Source organism: Trichechus manatus, unplaced genomic scaffold, assembly GCF_000243295.1.
Source record: "Trichechus manatus latirostris isolate Lorelei unplaced genomic scaffold, TriManLat1.0 scaffold00225, whole genome shotgun sequence".
Lineage (NCBI taxonomy): Eukaryota > Metazoa > Chordata > Mammalia > Sirenia > Trichechidae > Trichechus > Trichechus manatus.
This window is the reverse complement of record NW_004444161.1, coordinates 2,254,626-2,271,225: the sequence shown is the minus strand read 5'-3', so window position 1 is coordinate 2,271,225 and position 16,600 is coordinate 2,254,626.

Genomic DNA, 16,600 nt, shown 5'->3' with positions numbered 1-16,600 from the left:
GATGGTCAGCGTGGCTGGAGCCATATCCTATGAGTAGGAGTTGAGGTCAAAGAAGTAACAGGGGCTAAACCACAAGCTTGTACTCAGGGTAAGATGGGAAATTATTACAGGTTAAGAGCAGAGAAATTACAGTATGAGGTGAGTTTTAATATTGTCACTGGTGTTACGTTGCAAATAGATTTAAGAAAGCGAGAGCAGAAAGAGTGCCACCAGTTGGGAAGCTATGGCAAGTGACAGTTGGTGGGGCCTTCCAGTAATGCCGTGGAGGTGCAGGAGTGGAGGTAATAACTGGCTATGTTGTGAAAATAGAAGATCACTGGCTGTCCCCCCAACATCTGTTCTCTTGTTTTTCTGGGCATATGGATACCCAACTAGGAACTACATCTCCAAGCTTCCTTTGAGGCAAAGTGTATCCACTGACTAGCTCTCACCAAAAAGCTGCAAGTGGAAATGATGTGCACCAACTCCAACCATTCTCCTAAAGATGATTGCTCTGCATTTGCTTCTCCTCTTTCCTTTGTTCTTTCTGGAAATGGTGATGACTGGTGGACCTTGGAATGCGTTGAGGAAGACAGATCTTCCCCAGTGCCCTGGAGTCCTGAATAACAGCTATCTTCCTGAACTAGTACACGTTATTACGTTCTTCAAGCTTCTATTTTATGGTGTCCTTATTAGCCTCCACCCTGATTAATAAATGCTCATAGGATTTTCTGATAGATCAGATGTTGGATGTGAGTGAAAGAGAGGAGTAAAGGATGACTCCAAGAATTTTGGCCTGAGCACAGGTAGAATAAAAATAAAACTGCCATCTACTGATACATGAAAGACTATGCTTACATGACTCACTTACTTTGAACATGTCATCAGGGAAGACCAATCACTAGAAAAGAACATCATGTTTGGTAAAGTACATGGCCAAAGAAAATGCGGGCAACCCTCAATGAGATGGATTGACACAATACCCACAGCAATGGACTCACACATGCTAGTGATCATGAAGACGGTGCAAGACTGAGAAATGTTTTGTTCGTTATAGACAAGGTGTCCCTGAGTCGCAGCTAACTAGATGACAACTAAGAACAACAACGAAGACTGTGGAAGGTTGGGCAAGAACACATCTCGGGCACGATACATTGGAGATAGACGTCTGTTAGACGTACCGTTTAAAAATAATTTTTCATTAGCCTAACTAGCACTTGAAAGATCAAAAAACAAACTAAGCTTTCTCGGTGCACGAAGTGTTGCCCAAAACCGAAAGGAGATGTATTTTTCTCTCAAGGGGTTCACGTTTTAACGGAAGTCTTATAATAGGCAGGGTGTCCGATCAAAATTATGTACCACATTAGGAATTTCTAGAGAGAAACCCATTCAAGTTTTGATGGCAATGACTTTATTATTTAAACTACCACATTTTTACTCAAATAACACACACCTTTTGCATTCGTTGAGCTTACGAAAATACCTGGGGGGAAGTGGGGGGGAGGGGAGGGCCAACAAACAAACGCAGAAGGCACGCAGTATTTGCCTAAAAATATGGTACTTCCTATGAATCATCTGCTAGGATTCCTGTGTGATTGTAATGCTTTCAAAATACAAGTCAAATTTCATACCCCATTTCTCTTTCTTTATGCACAAGCTAATTTTATATGATTATATGATCTTATTTTTGTACAACTGAGTATGAAGCGTTTTTTTTTAAGTCAAAAATTTCTTTTAAATAGTTTCAGTCTAATTCAAAGAAATAATATGGCTGTTAACAACTTTTCCACCTTTGTCTCCTCTATAATTAACTCCACCCAATTAATGACAAACTCAGGGCTGAAAATTAAGTATACCTGGATGGCTAAGAAAAATGTTTCTGACCACTTTAGGATCAGCTTCTTTCTATATCTATCAAGCTCTTTAGTTACACTCTTTGTATTCCGTTACTGAAGAAGGTTCTTTCAAAGTCCAAGACCACCGTCCAGGGCTGCTCCCTCTTGCAGTAAACCCTGTTTTTGAGCCCAGCTCTGGGAGCCTGGGGAGATCAGCTCTTCTGCCATTTCTTTCTCGCGGACACTTAGGTCACATGCTTCATCCTCTCAGTACCAGGTTTTCTGTCTCTTCCAATATGAAAGTCATACAGCTTGATAAACTAATCTCTTAACAGGAGAAGGCTGGAAGAGCATCCCTATTATTTTCCCCCCTTTGTGTGGTCATTTTACAAGTGGTATTTTAGAGACACCATAATATTGATGACTAAGAGGAAGCATAGGAATTTCAGAGAAGGAATTAATAATGAATACTTGAGAATACAATTGTTTCTTTTGCACTAAAAAGGCAGCCATGCAGCCTATTGGTTAAGAGTGTGCGCCACGAATTCAGAAAAATCTAGATTTTGAACACTTCACTTACTACAGTGCGACCTTAGTGCACGTTTTACTTCTTTTAGCCTCGGTTTCCTCATCTGTTAAACTTGTGCACCATATATAAGATTCATAAGATTATCTTGAGTTTTTTTTTTTTTTTATGACTGACATAGTACCTATCAAGTGGTTAGTACAGGGTCTGGTACATAATAACTGAATCTCAATGAGCTCAAAATTAAGCTACATGATTAAAAATGAATATCATTTTCACATAGATTATCTCATCTTTCTGTCTCTCACTCTAACTTTATAAATTAGGAAAAGTATTAACTATTTTGCTGTCAGGAAATAGACACCAAGAGAACGCTAAGTAATTTATTCCAAGACAAACAACTGTTAAATGAAGGGTTAAACCAAACGGAGTTGAGGTTCTTCAAAACTCACCAGAGCCAGCTGGTAGAGGATTGTTATTATACAGTACCCTTCAAAACACACTGGGCAGCTAGCCTCTAACTCATCCTGCCCTTCAGGCAATCTTTTATCATACACATTTTTTTTTTTCATGCCACATATCCTGTTAGTAAGCTTGAAAACTCCTTAAGGACAAAGACCATGTCTTGCATATCTGCATTATTTTATAATCACTAAACCAGGGTTCGATATAAACCATGCTTTGTAAATACTTGTTGGTTGGATGTTTGTTGAATGACTGTTAAAGCTATAAATATTTTTTCTGAACTGCTCAACAGTTTGTTTTTTTTTTTAAATTGGTCATGATGGACTGAGGAAAAAAAAAGAAAACTTTTCCAAAGTCAGTTAATACATAATCTAATTCTTCCTATATACATAGCATTTAGGGTAAAACTTAAAATAACTGCTAACATAAAATTAGACGAGCTGAAGTCATTGTTAATCCAGTTGTTAATGTTAGTTCTCCAGGGGTAACAACTAGAAACTGAGAGCTACACAGCAGATGCCAGCAACACCCAATGTACCTTTTGAATTGTTTCAGTGTTCTGACTTTCTGTGGGCACCTCCCCTGTGCGGAAGGATTTTTCCGAACGCGACCCTCGTTGCATCTTTGGTCCTTTTTTTCCCGTGTTTTGATCCAGAGGGATTTTTAATTGTTCTGTGGGCTTAAAATAAAATTTCTTTGGATCAGAAAACTGCATCGTTTGGAAGCACGTTATGATTAAACTTGATCTCTGAGCCAAGCAGAAGGTTCTCTTCAGGAAGAAGTTAACAGATTGGGTACAATGGTTCTGAACGAAAGGCACACGGTGAAATGACTTCCACTCTGTTGGTTCTCCCCGCATCCCCACTCCTCTGCCTCATACGGTTGCTGTTGCTGTTGCTGTTGTTTTTAATCCAAGATGGGGACGAATTTATTCTTTCTCACGAGGAACTCTAGGTTAGTTTCCTGTCTCACTTCCTTCTGGCTTGTTGAAATTGATGACTGTCAGAAGCATTTTTATATCCATTTGTCTAAGGACCACAAAGTCCCTGGGGGGTGCAAATGGTAAGCCTGGACTACTAACCAAAAGGTTGTGGGTTCGTACCCACCCAGAGATGCCTTGGAAGATGGATCTGACGATCTGCTTCTGAAAGGTCACAGCCTTGAAAACCCTGTGAAGCAGTTCTACTTTGCACACGTGGAGTCATGATGGGTCCAAATTAACTCCACAGCAACCAACAACAACAAAATGACCTTAAAGTTTTGAAATATTGCTGTTCTCCATAAACTGGCATCAGGGTTTGGGCATAGGTATGTGTTCATGAATAAAATTTATTGTAACTCACATTTCCCTGGAAACTTTGTTTCTTTGCTTTATTATTACTTACACAAGTTTGCTCAGTTTAGCATACATAGCATATTCCAGGCAAGTTTATAAAAAAAAAAAAGTAGAAGGATGGGATGCAGAACTCAAGTTCTAGCAAGAAGACCAGACTTAATGATCTGACTGAGACAGAGGCACCCCAGAAAGCATAGCCCCTGGACTCTCTATCACCCCAGAACTAAAACAATTTCCGAGGCCAGCTCTTCAGACAGGGATTGGACTAGACTGTGGGACATAAAGTGATACTTGTGAAGAATGTGCCTCTTAGTCAAGTAGATACAAGAGACCAAAGGGGCAGCTTCTGTCCAGAGGTGGGATGGGAGGGGGAGAGAGTTAGGAGCTGGTTGAATGTTCATGGGGAATCAGGGGCGGAGGGGAGGAGTGTGCTGTCGCAGAATGGGGTGAGTGGTTGGGGTCTCATAACAATGTATGTAAAAAAAATAATTCTGTATGGGAGACTAACTTGAAATGTAAACTTCATTTAATTACAGCAATAAAAAAATTTAAAAAAATAAAATAAACTCACTTTAACAAATATTGTAATGGAAGAAGATGAATTTGGAATAAAACAATAGATTTAAAAACTGTCATAATAAGATGAGAAAACCAGAATTCAAAAGTGAGGTCTACAGACTGCTAAGCGAGGGGAAAGAACGCATAACCCATAAAATGCAGCCATTTATCTTCTGCTCAATCCTGGAGTCCCCCCACCCTGGCTGCCTTCCTGTTTATTATCCTCTCTCCAATCATTGAGTTCCCCACCTGTTCCGTCCCCGAAAGGTAGTGTGCTGAATGTTTGGGATTTGGTTTCACTCCCCGTGATCAATAACACTTCCAGGAGTCTGGTTAAAAATAACCCTAAAGCCTAACAAGTATTTGGAGAGAAAAACAGTATTATTACTGAAACTTTCTGGCAGCCTGATGGTGAGTATTTTGTTAACGTTTTATGAAGAGCTCCATCAGTGACTCCCTTGGTCCCACCACAGACAAAGCACAAGACTAGGCTCATGTGGGAAAATGCATAAAGGTGTATCTAGGCATGATCACAGTATACATATATAGACTTGTGTATGTTTATATACATTATATATATTGTTAACTACAAGAAAAAAATCCTCACTATCAGTAATATTATAGCATGTTGTATTTAGTTGCTGTCGAGTCAGTTCCAACTCATAGCAACCCCATGTGTGCAGAGTAGAACTGCTTCATAAGGTTTTCAAGGCTACGACCTTTTAGGAAGCAGATTGCCAGGCCTTTCTTCTAAGGTGCTCCTGGGCAGATTTGAACTGCCAACCTTTCAAGCACTCGGGAATTTGCGCCACCTAGGGATCTTTTTATCACATAGCATAGTCAAGATGAATTCATGTGGAAGAGTCACTAAGGATGCATTAACCAATGAAGTATATGTCAACAAATCTTTGTATGAAATTATACTATGAATGTCGTCTCAATGAATGAAGCAATTGCAGCTGGGTGGGACTGTTTGGAGGATGTTTGAAAGACTCAGTTTTCAGGTTCATGAGCCCACAATAGAAAATAATTAGGAAGGCCACAGCTATATTTACATAAAAGTTTGTAAGTTTTCTCTGTCCGGGTAGGGTGGATTAGTATTTTGAAACCTGACTGTGCTTCAAAATTTTCAGGAGAAATTTTTAAAGATATATATTCCCAGTTTCTACCCTCCTTATTCGGTGGATCCAGGGAAATACTAACCTGGATTTTCGTATTTTCTTTGTTGTTTCTCATATACGTCCTGGCTTGGAAATCACTGAACTGAAGATACTTTCAGGTACTTGAACCTTTTTATGCTGCGGTTCCCCTAGCACATTGTTCTCTTTTAGAATTTTCACAGTGCATTGTGTGTAGTAATCATTTGTCCGTGGTTTTCTCCCCACTGCTTATATGCTCCCTTGGAACAGAGCTATATATTTCTAATTAGCGTATCCCCTACAGTACCCAGCACAGTTTTTGGTGTCCAATAAAACCAGACCCATTGCCTTCGAGTCGATTCCTATTCACAGTGACTCTATAGGAAAGAGTAGAACTGCCCCATAGGGTTTCCAAGGAGAAGCTGGTGGATTTGAACTGCCAACCTTTTGGTTAGCAGCCGAGCTCTTAACCACTGCGCCACCAGGGCTTCTGGTGCACAATAGGTATTTAGTTGAATTGAATCCTTGTCACTATTCACTTGTGTGCACCTTGGTATTTCCTGCTCACCAATCGCTTGGTCCAGATTCCTGAATTCAGAAGAATATCCAGTTGTTGAAAAGAGTCACCAAACCAAGGTAAAGTGAAGGGTGATGTGAGTCATTTGCCAGACCACTGCTCGGGCAACGTGGAGCGCTGCCACAGAAGAAGCAACCGAGCCTCATTTGAAGGTGGTTTCGTATCGTCTGAACTGATTTCTTTCGTTTTCTGAACGAAAATAATAAGGCTGGGAAAATCTGAATGTACTTACAGAAACAGACTATTTGAAAGTGAGCGTCTTGGAAAGTGAAGAACTTGTGGTCACAGAGCCTAAATGTGCAGGTGAAACCATCTGTTTATCAGGTACACACACACGCACACACACACACACATACACACACGCGAACACACACACATACACACATGCACACATGCACACACACACATACACATACACACACACGCACACACATACACGCACACACACATGCTCATGCACACATACACACACATACACACACGCACACACACACGCTCACGCACACACACACATGCACACATGCACACGCGCATGTACACGCACACGCATACATGCACACGTGCACATACACACACACACAGAAAGTCTAAGGGAGTTTTTTAAATGTAATGAATACAGTGTCCCTTAAAGGGCTACAAAGACTCTGTTGCTGTTTATAATACAAACATTCTGTAGTCCAAAACATTCTGACAAATGTTTATTATCTGAATAACTGATCTAAATATATTCTAATTCCAAAATTATTGAGGAAATATTTTTATTTCAGAGTCCATGGAAGCATAATTCTATCGATATTTTGAGTTATTTTTTAAATCCTCTAGTTACAAAAATAAGAAAAATTGTATCAAATATATTTTACATTTAACATGCAAATGACGTCACTCATATGTTAAAAATGTCTTCAGAGTAAATGTTGTCAAATTCTATTAATATTCTTAGAGGAAATATAACATGTAGTGGAATTACAGCTTCAAATTTGTTTGAGTACTTGTGCAATCTTGGCAAACTAGAAAAATGTTACTAAGAAAAATGAAGCACGCAAATTAACATAGTATTTCAATGTTTAAATACCTGAAATTGCACAGCAGTACTACCACAGTCTACCTTAAGTTTACAAAACGTAGACTAGTTAAGAGAATGATTCAAATAAACATTGCTACATTTTTTTCGACTTGAAACAAAATATAAGACCTGTGGGGGCGGGGAAGGGTGGTAATTTTAAACATGCTTACCCCAACTCAAGTCTGCTTTAGGAAACGTAGCATTTCTTTGATTTTTAATTGTTCCTGCATTACTTGTGAACATGACCACATGACTATAGTTTATGCTATTATGTTGTCAGGCCTCTGATAATGGGAAGGAATGTTTGTTTAGACTGTGTAGCTCTTCACTTTAATTCACTCTGGCTCCAGTGTGACATGTTAAAACTGCTATCAATGGAAAATCCAAATTTCCCAGAAAGACTTAAAACAACAGCAACCCCTGTGAACCGAAATGATCTCCTGCTGAGGCTAATTACCTTACTACACTCAGCAAAGGACGGCTGTAGGAAATCAGTTGCCTTGGTGTCTATTCTCTTCTGTAAAGTGCCCTTAGTTGATATGAAGCTGTGTGTTTGCTGATTGCTCTATTATAACTCTTTTGGTGCTGGGAGAGGGGTAACCTGAAACATCAAAAGCTGAAATGGCATATTGTGCCATCAGCAAACATAAAACCTATGCCCCTTTCCATAATTATAAAATCTGTGCTTGGAGAATCGACCCCAATAGTTGAGATTTTTAGAAGGGGAAAAATGTGCGGCTTAAGACATAAGAAAAAAAACATAGAATGCTTAAGTATAAAAATTTATTAGGCTGAAAACTTACAGATAGCAAAAACCTTATACAATATTCAACAAATAAACAAGTTAACTGTTCTTTTCTTTCCCTCCTGTTTTGAGTATAATACAACTCAATCCTTTAAAAACAAAACAAAACAAAAAAACACTTCTCTAGGCACAGTACGTCATGTATAAAGTAAGTTATTTTAATTTGTCATTTACAAATAAAAAACAGCTGAAATGAAATGAAGAGACCCCAGATGATTCTTATATGTCAATTTTAAAGGGGTATTTATTGATTAAGGAGCCCTGGTGGCACAGTGGTTCAGCGCTCAGCTGCTAACCAAAAGGTTGTCAGTTCAAACCCACCAGCTGCTCCTCGGGAGAAAGATGTGGCAGTCTGCTTCCATAAAGATTACAGCCTTGGAAACCCTACGGGGCAGTTCTACTCTGTCCTACAGGGTCACTATGAATCAGAATCAACTCAATGGCAAAGTGTTTGTTTTTGTTTGTTTATTTATTGATTACTCTGTAAAAGTATGCTGTTTACTTGGAGTTAGGGTGAGACTGCAGTCTTATTGAAACGGACTTTAAGTGGATATCTAAAACAATTATTACTGCAACCTATGCAGAAATGTTTTCCACTCTTTATTTACTACTGTCTATGAATTGTTGCAAATTGAGCAGACAGGATTCACCCAGTATGTCCATTCACAACTCAAACTTAGTACCTAACACCACAATTTGGGGCACTGGTGACATAGTGGTTAAGAGCTCGGCTGCTAACCAAAACGTCACAGTTCGAATCCACCAGGTGCTCCTTGGAAACTGCATGGGGCAGTTCTACTCTGTCCTATAGGGTCACTGTGAGTTGGAACTGACTCGATGGCAATGGATTTGGCTTCGGTTTGGGCCACAATATAATGTGTTTGTTGGTTAAGGTTTGACTCCTCAATTTTCCTGTCTACCCTACAATTATCCTCTTACTGTTTTCCTCATTCAAAGTAATAATGTTCATTTTTCATTCACACAGCACATTGTGGCATTTTTTGGCCTTTACTTAGTGTAAAGGGTGTTGTAAACATACACAGACATGGGAACTGAACTTGAATAGTCATACTCAGGCATAACATGGTCATCTTTATGATCTAGTGTATACAAATATTACTTTTTAAATTATCTTTGAATCAGAAACACAAAATTAAAGTTTTTTTCAGAGAATTCTATGATGCTTGTTTGAGAAACTTTGACATAATACCTAAAAAAAAGAAAAGAAAAAAATCTAGCATATAGGCTCATGAAGCCTATTAAAAGTGTTATAATACTTTATCATACGTATACTTCACTTGAAATTTTCATGACATGAATTTTTTATTACATGTATTCTGTTCAAATGGCCTATGTCAACTGCTAGGTTGCTTTTAGCATTAAATTATTTAAGCAAAATAAAAAACTAATTAAGAAAATAAGTATCTGTTATGGTAAGAAGAAAAAAAAGCGTGACGGTGTTTCTCAAGCATTTCTAACACTAAGCTAAAAATTTGGGGATGAACTAATGAAAATAATATATCTGTAGCAGACGCTCTGGGCAAACATATGAAATATCAAGAGCCAAATACTTGAGCAGAAGTAATCACCTTCCATCAGAGTTGAGTCAACTTGTGAAGCCAAGCTCCTAAATTGTCCACCATACCTCTTCCACATTCTTTCCTTGAATATGAAAAAATAACCCACAGAAATTCTGCATTAATGCCTATCTCTTCTCAGTACAGGCTGTATCAAAGCCATCTTAAGCTCATTCTCCTACCTTACATTCTACAGCCAATCAGCCTCTGGTGTTTGGGAAGCTGTTTTTATGGTTCTGTACGGATTTCTTTGAAAATAATACTTGCAAAATCTCCCCCAAGAACTTCACAAGAGGAACACTGTTTTATCTCGGTGGCATGAGTGATATTTGTTGGTCTATATACCTTGACTAGATGGAGTAAATGTGCTCAAAGCCATGTAGATAAATATCTTGTTTCTTTCCAGCCTTGGAAGAGCACCAACTGATATAAAGAACAAATCCCGGTCATCTATCGCTGTCTAAAATTTACCCCCAACTTAACAGTTTAAAACAATAAACATTTATAATCTCACACAGTTCCTGTGGAGTCGGAAATCCAAGAAAGGCTTAGCTGGGTGGTTCTGGCTTAGCTTCTGGTTCACTGTTTCTCATGAGAGTGCAGCCAAGGTGTCAGGTGGGCTGCAGTCATCTGAAGGCTTGACTGGGCTGGGAGAATCTGTTTCCAAGTGATTCACTGGAACCTCTGGCAAATAAGTACTGCTTGTTGATGGAGACCTTATTCCTTACCAGGTGAACCGTTCCATACGGTTGCTTAAGAGTTCTTATACAGCTGGCTTCCCCCAGAGTGACAGCTCCAAGAGGAAGGAAAGCAGAAGCCTCAATGTCTATTATGACTTTGCCAAGTCAGAAGTTATAAAGTCATTTCTGTAATATTTTATTGGTTACACACATCAGCTCTGTTCAAAGCAGGAAGAACTAAACAAGTGGATCCCAGAAGGGGAGAAACACTGGGGACAGTTATGGAGGCTGTTGAACACAGGATCCTAACTTGACAAATTATTTCTTGAATGAACCAAAAAACAAACAAACAAAACCAAACCCTTTGCTGTCCAGTCAATTCCGACTCATAGCGACTCTATAGGACAGGGTTGAACTGCTTCATAGGGTTTCCAAGGCTGTAATCTTTACAGAAGCAGATTGCCGTATCTTCTTCCTGTGGAGCGGCTGGTGGATTAGAACTGCCGACCTTTTGGTTAGCAGCTGAGCGCTAAACCTCTGCACCACCAGGGCTCCTTAGCATCCTAAAATCTAGACTTAGGGTAAAATTATTAAGAAATATGGTTGTGGCCACAGATTCTCCAATTCTCAATTAGCTAATATTTTGGTTGTGAATCACATATCTGTTACTAAAATTGTCTCTCTCAGAGAGGGTGGGTACATGAATTAACTTCCACACTTATACCTCAATCACCTCTAAAGCATGTCTTGACATTTCCTCTATCCATTCAATCTCCAATCCCAATGCCACTATCCTATCCCTGAAACAAGCCCTCACTATCTCTTGGGATGACTGTGGAAATAGCCTCTTAATTGGACTTCCTCTCTCTAATGTCTGATCTCACTGGTCCTTTTTCTATATCAGCCCTGTCCATCCAATAGAACTTTCTAGGATGACGCAAATGTTATATATTCACACTGTCGATATGTGGCTACTGAGCACTTGAAATATGGGCATTGAATCTTCAGAGCTGATTGTTTTATTTTATTTAACTTGAATTAATTTAAATTTAAATAGCTACATGTGGCTTATCACTACCATATTGGAGAATATGATTTGTTCTTTCTCAAACACAGATATGATTATGCCATATCACTGCTGAAAATACTTCTATGACTTTTCATTGCCAAACTCATTAACATGGTTATGGGTATTTAGCAATCTACCTCCAAATGTAACAATCATCTTTTACTATAGCCATATCAGAATTTTCAAAATTCCTTGAACCTGTCATGTATTTTATGCCTCCATTTTTCTTTGCTTTTGCTGGTCCCACATAAAGAAAGCCTTTTCTCTACTTTTTTTCCCAAAATACTGCCTGCTTTTTAAGGACCACCTCAGCTACCATCTTTCCTTATCTCAGCTTTCCCTAATACTCCAAATGCCCCACACCCTCAAGTCAAATTAATTACTTAATTTTCTACTCTCTTATGCCACATTCATATTTTTATAATATATTTTTATTTCATACTATCCTAATCTGGGAGCCCTTGTGGCATAGTGGTTAGGAGATCAGCTGTTAACCAAAACGTCAGCAGTTCAAATCCACCAACCGCTCCTTGGAAACCCTATGGGGGTAGTTCTACTCTGTCCTATAGGGTTGCCGTGACTCAGAATCAACTCAACGGCAATGTTTTTTTTTTTAAATCCTAATCTGACTTGAATTAGAGTTGTGCAAAATCTACCTGTGAGTACTTTGCAGGCAGACACTGAGGCTCATTCATATTTTTGTTTTCCTTGGTGCTTGCCACCTAGTTAGTTCTGAACAAATGTTAAATTAGATACTGATTCAGGCCAAACTTTGTCACTTCATTCATTGCTATATAAAGCACTGCCAAGCAGCAGAATCCTTTGGCACATGAAATGTCATCAGCTGCTGCCTCCTGGAAATCTCCATTTGGACACATCTACTGCATCTGTGTAACATCCTCAGGATCACTTCCCTCTCCCCAGCTGAGCTCCCATGGCATGGGGTGGTGGTGGTGGTGATCAGTTTAGCTTTGGGAACAAAACAACATTCAGGTTTTAAGACTCCATATTTCACAGAAGTCATTGCCTTCATTCCTATGTCATAACAAGCATTTTCCCTAGCTGTTGCAGCTTATATAAGCTGGCTGCCTAAGTATTTCAAGCTCAATATATATTTGATATAGCAATCAATCATGTAATCAGAATGCAAAACATAGTAACAAATATTTTTATAAATTTTATACAGTATTGATTATCTGGAATATTCCGTAATAATGATATTTCCAAAGTTTAGACTCATGGCAACCCCATGTGTTACAGAGTAGAGCTGCTTTGTAGGGTTTTCTTTGCTATAGTCTTTACAGAAGCAGACCACTAGGCCTTTCGTCTATGGTGCCTCTGGGTGAGTTCGAACTGCCAACCTTTATGTTGCTAGTCTAGGTCAAACTGACTCAATGGCAATGGGTTTGGTTTTGGTTTTCTAAAATTTAGATGTTTATAACTTGCACTTCTCAGTGAGAGGTATAGCAAAGAATTTGCAGCCATCATTAATCTTTCCCCACTAGAGAAAGTAAAATAATAATTCTAGATGAGGACTTGACCAAAAAAAAGTGTCTTACTGAATTGAAGGATAAATATTCTTTGAACACCTGTGTAATATCCATCCCTTTTCATCACTTCTTCTGCTCTCCACCTACATCAAGGTAGTAACTACATATTTCCATTATTTTAGTCTTCCTGCTTCTACTTCTTTTCCACTAAAATATCCTAAATATTGCTGTTGATTAATCTTTCTGAAACATTGCATTCCTCAGATCTTTTAGTGTTTCCCAAGACTCATGGAATAGCCAATTTTATTAAACAGATCTAGAATACCAAAAAAAATAAAAATTATTTAAAGTCTTTCAAATTTGATCAAAACTGGATTGCATTCACACTTATTTCCCATTATTTCCCTACATTTCTTCCTTATTTGAGCAAGGCATCTCTTCACATGAACGCCACAGTAAGCTTTTCTTATTCTGATCTTGCCATCTTTGCTCATTTTAGTAGCTGAAATGTCCTTACTCCTCTAAACTCCTCCAGGTTAAATCCTCCCTGTCCATGAAGATTTTCTGAACCATTGGAGCCTATATTACAGTTCTCTTCTCTAAAGGTCCAATATGCCATCCTCTCAACTGCATTCATCTTCGTATTGTTATAAACAAGCATTGTTCATGGAAGCATAGCTTGTCTTATTTACCAACTTGTAAGATCCTTAACAAACAGATGCTACTTGTTACACTTTTTTTTTTTTTTTTACAGTCCACATTAAGAACAGTTTTTGGTATATTGTAGAGACTTAATAAGTACGTGTTGCATTGAATCAAATGTATACTTTTTCTTTGCTATAACTTTTATAGCCAGCTGAACTGCCTATATCTATTTTAGTCGAGGAATGATACTCATAGGAAGTATTTTATAGTGATTTTAATTTTGTAAATTAAAACTCCAAATTATGACTGCTAAAACCAGTCTGGAGCCCTGGTGACGAAGTGGTTAAGAGCATTACTGCTAATCAAAAGGTCAGCTGTTCTAATCCAGTAGCCACTCCTTTGAAACCCTATAGGGCAGTGCTACGCTGTCCTATAGGGTCGCTGTCAGTCAGAATCAACTGGATGGCAATGGGATTTTGGTTTAAAACCAGTGTATGTCATTGTTGGGAAAAAATGACACTCATATAATGAAACTTAAGGATAGATACCACCTGAGTAGAATAATCCAGTACAGTCAAATATTTTTATGACTATGTAGACATGTCTTATCAACAATGTTCATAAAGTTTATCTCCTACTTAAAATGAACTAAAAGTAATAAATATTAATATTTTTCTTTGTTATTAAATCTACAAAATTGACTTTCACAATTTACCTCTACATGGAAGACACATAGTGTCACTAATTTAGTAATGTTAAAGAAATATTTCCATAATTCATCCAGAATAACTTATTGGAATAAGCAGAAAATGAAAAAAAAGAAAGATGAGATATTTTTAGGATAACTACCTAGAAGTAAAAAAAATTAGATAAGAATGTTAATTTAAAATGCCTTATAAATAGTGTTTAAAAATCTGTTCCTTGCAATTCAATGATTGTGCTTTCTCAGTTGCTTTGTTTTTCACAATTACAATAGATAGTTCTTTAATTGTATAATTTTTTTGCCAAGTTATCCTTTAAGTATCAATATGTTGTTGCTGTTATTAGGTGTCCAGTCAGTTCCAACTCAGAGAAACCCTATGTAGAGCAGAATGAAACAATATTAGGTGTGTCTGAACCCATTGATGCAACCGCTGTGTCAATCCATCTCACTGAGGGCCCTCCTCTTTTCTGCTGACCCTCAACTTTACCAAGCATGATGTTCATTTCCAGGGATTGGTCTCTCCTGATAATATGTCCAAAGTAAACAAGATGAAGTCTTGCCATCCCTGCTTCTAAGGAACATTCTGACTGTACTTCTTCCAAGAACCATTTGTTCATTCTTCTGGCAGTCCATGGTATATTCAGTATTCTTCACCAACACCATAATTCGAATGTGTCAATTCTTCTTTGGTCTTTCTGATTCATTGTCCAGCTTTCACATGTGTATGAAGTGATTGAAAATACCATGGCTTGTGTCAGGGACACCTTACTCCTCAAAGTGACATCTTTGCTGTTTAACACTTTGAAGATGTCTTTTGCAGCAAATTTCCCTAAAGCAATATGTCATTTGATTTCTTGAATGCTGCTTCCATGGCCATTTATTGTGGATCCAAGTAAAATGAAATCCTTGACAACTTCGATTTTTTTTCATTTATCATAATGTTGCTTATTGGTCCAGTTGTGAGGATTTTTGTTTTCTTTATGCTGGGGCGTAATCCATAGGCTGTGTAGGCTATGTAGTCTTTTACCTTTGTCAGTAGGTGCTTCAAGTCCTCTTCACTTTCAGCAACCAAGGATGTGTCATCTGTATATCGCAGGTTGTTAGTGAGTCTTCCTCCAATCCTGATGCCCCATTCTTCTTCATATAATCCAGCTTCCTGAATTATTTGCTCAGCATACAAATTGAATAAGTATGTTGAAACGATACCATCCTGGCACATACTTTTTTTCCCATCCCCTTGGTCTGTTTGAATGACTGCCTCTTGGTCTATGTACAGGTTCTGCATGAGCACAATTAAGTGTCCTGGAATTCCCATTCTTTGCAATGTTATCAATAATTTGCTATGATCCACACAGTCAAATGCCTTTGCACAGTCAAGAAAACACAGGTAAACACCTTTCTGGTATTCTCTGCTTTCAAGCAATATCTATCTGACATCAGCAATGATATCCCTTATTCCATGGGTGTCCTCTTCTGAATTGGCTTGAATTTCTGGCAGTTCCCTGTCGATGGTGTATGGCTGTAGCCATTTTTGAATTATTTTTAGCAAAATTTTGCTTGCACGTGTTCAATTATTGCTCGATAATTTCCACATTCCATTGGATCACCTTTCTTTGTAATGGGTATGAATATGGATCTCTTCCAGTTGGTTGGCCAGGTAGTTGTCTTCCAAATCTCTTGGCATAGGTGACTGAAAGTTTCCAGTGTTGCACCTATTTGTTGAAGCATCTCAGTTGGTATTCCATCAATTCCTGCAGCCTTGTATTTCACCAGTGACTTCAGTGCAGCTTGGACCTCTTCCTTCAGTACCATGGGTTCTTTGATAATATGCCACCTCCTGAAATGGTTGAAAGTCAACCAATTCTTTCTCAAACAGTGACTCTGTGTATTCCTCTCATCTTCTTTTGAAGTTTCCTGTGCCACTCAATATTTTGCCCGTAGAATCCTTTAATATTACAACTCTGGCTGAATTTTTTTCTTCAGTTCTTTCAGTTTGAAATGGAATTTTTTTCTTCAGTTCTTTTAGTTTGAGAAATGCTGAGTGTGTTCCTACTATCTGCTTTTCTAAGTCCAAGTCTTTGAACATTTCATTAAAATTCTTTTCCTTTTCTTCTCTAGCCATACTTTGAAATCTTCTGTTCAGCTCTTTCACT